Consider the following 2,500-nt stretch of genomic DNA (forward strand, 5'->3'; position numbering starts at 1 on the left):
GCATCTCGCCTTGAGTCATTTAATTGTTGTTGGGTTGGGCGTCTGTTGAACGCTGTTGAATAATGCAGGGTGGTATCATCAGCATAGGAGTGGATAGGGCATTGAGTCAGATTTAGGAGATCATTGATGAATAATAGAAAGAGAGTGGGTGATAGGACAGAACCCTGTGGAACACCACTGTTGATAGTTTTAGGGAAGAACAGTGACCGTCTACTACAGCAGCAATAGAACGATCGGAAAGGAAACTGGAGATGAAGGTACAGAGAGAAGGATAGAATCCGTAGGAGGGTAGTTTAGAAATTAAAGATTTGTGCCAGACTCTATCGAAGGCTTTCGATATGTCAAGGCCGACAGCAAAGGTTTCACCGAAGTCCCTAAAAGAGGATGACCAAGATTCAGTTAGGAAAGTAAGAAGATCACCAGTAGATCTGCCTTTACGGAAACCATACTGGCAATCAGAGAGAAGGTTGTGAGCTGATAGATGCCTCATTATCTTCCTATTAAGGATAGACTCAAAGGCTTTAGAAAGGCAGGAAATCAAAGCTATAGGGCGGTAGTTAGAAGGATTGGAGTGGTCACCTTTTTAGGGACAGGTTGAATGTGAGCAAACTTCCAGCAAGAAGGATAAATAGAAGTAGAGAGACACAGATGAAAGAGTTTGACCAGGCAGTGAGCGAGTTCGGAAGCACAGTTTTGAGAACAACAGGAGGGACTCCATCCGGACCGTAAGCCTTCCGAGAATCAAGGCCAGAGAGGGCCAGGAAAACGTCTTTATAAAGAATTTTAATTTTAGGGATGAAGTAGTCAGAGGGTGGAGGAGTAGGAGGAATATGCCCAGAATCATCCAAAGTTGAGTTGGTAGCAAAGGTTTGAGCGAAGAGTTCAGCTTTAGAAAAAGAAGAGACAGCTGTAGAGCCATCTGGATGAAGTAAAGGAGGGAAAGACGAAGAAGTAAAGTTGTTAGAGATATTATTGGCTAGATGCCAGAAATCTCGAGAGGAGTTAGAATTGGAAAGACTTTGACATTTTCTATTGATGAAAGAGTTTTTAGTAAGTTGGAGAATAGATTTACATATCTACTATTATATCTATTCCCTACAAGTTATATGTCATCTCTCCCTCACTCTCCTTTCCTGCATTGTTTTTTTGTCTAATGTTTAAATACTATCTTCAAATGTGTGTGTGTGTGTGTGTGTGTGTGAAAATATTGAAAACACACACACACACACACACACACACACACACACACACACACACACACACACACACACACACACACACACACACCAATCACAACCCTCTCACAAACGCATAAAGATGACCTACCATGAGTCACCTTTGCCGCAGATTAGAGACAAAAATTCAAAACCAAAAAACAACTCCCTCCTCTTGATCTGCCTCTCCTCCACTACCTCCACCTCGACCATCAGGTAATCTAACCCTCCCTCTCTCCTCTCCTCTCCTCTCCTTCCCCAACAGATAGAGTACGAGGGAGGAGAAGGAAGAGGAGGAGGAGGAGGAGGAGATAAACTCAGTAGACATTCATCAAAAAGTTGGCGGGGTGCGCATCAAAAGAGGAGCGAAGGGCAGGGGAGCGTAAAATGTAAATGAGGCTCACCTTACGCAAGCACCAGGAGGCCGCCGCAATTCCTGGTCTTGTTGTGTCTGTCAATATCTGCACGCTCGAGTGGGGCGTGTGAGCACTTACAGGCACCAGGCACCGGTCCTCCTCCTCCTCCTCCTCCTCCTCCTCCTCCTCCTCCTCCTCCTCCTCCTCCTCACTTTCCCCCTTCCTCCTCCTCTTACTCCTTCTTCTCCTCCTTCTCCTTCTACTTTTAGTTCTACTCGTTGTCTCTTTTCTCCTTCTTCTACTTCTGGTTTTGGTTCAGTTCTATCAATTTCTCCTGTTTCTCTTTTTTTTATCCTCCTCTTCCTCTTTCTCCTTCTCCTCCTACTTCTAATTCTATTCCCCTTCCTCTTCTTATTCCTACTTCTACTTCTTGCATTCCTGCTTCTAATTTTGTTTTTCACGATTCTTCTCTTCTTCATCTTTATGTTCATACTTTTTCTTTTCCTCGGCTTCTAACTTCCTCCTACTATTCTCTTCTACTTTCCTCTTCCCTCTACACTTTTTTACCCTTTATCCTTCTCCTAATCCTTCTATTTTTCATCTTCAGTTTCCTTCTCTTAATTAAGGTTACTCATTATCCTACTCTTCTTCTCAATTTGCTATTTTTCCCTTTCTTATATTTATTTCCTTCTGTTGTTGCTTCTTTCTCTTCATTTTTTTCTCCTATTCTTCGTAAATCTACTTATTTTATTCCTTCCTTCTAATTGTTCAAATAATTCATCTCCTCCTCTGCTTTCTATCATTTCTATTCCTCCTCCTCTTCTTCCTTCTCCTCTTCATTCTATTTATCATTCCTCTGGCTTATTCACTTCTCTATCCTCCTAATTGAGCTCTTCCTCCTTCTGCTTCCATTAATTTTAACCTTCCTCC

At 42.5% G+C, this 2,500-nt stretch overlaps 1 protein-coding gene across 7 annotated transcripts in view; it reads right to left on the reverse strand.

Annotated features, from left to right (window-relative positions):
* The window catches only part of LOC123505428 (discoidin domain-containing receptor 2-like), a 633,236-nt gene that overhangs the window by 498,732 nt on the left and 132,004 nt on the right, over window positions 1–2,500 (reverse strand). The window lies entirely within an intron of this gene.

This window comes from Portunus trituberculatus, chromosome 18 (genome assembly GCF_017591435.1).
Source record: "Portunus trituberculatus isolate SZX2019 chromosome 18, ASM1759143v1, whole genome shotgun sequence".
NCBI lineage: Eukaryota > Metazoa > Arthropoda > Malacostraca > Decapoda > Portunidae > Portunus > Portunus trituberculatus.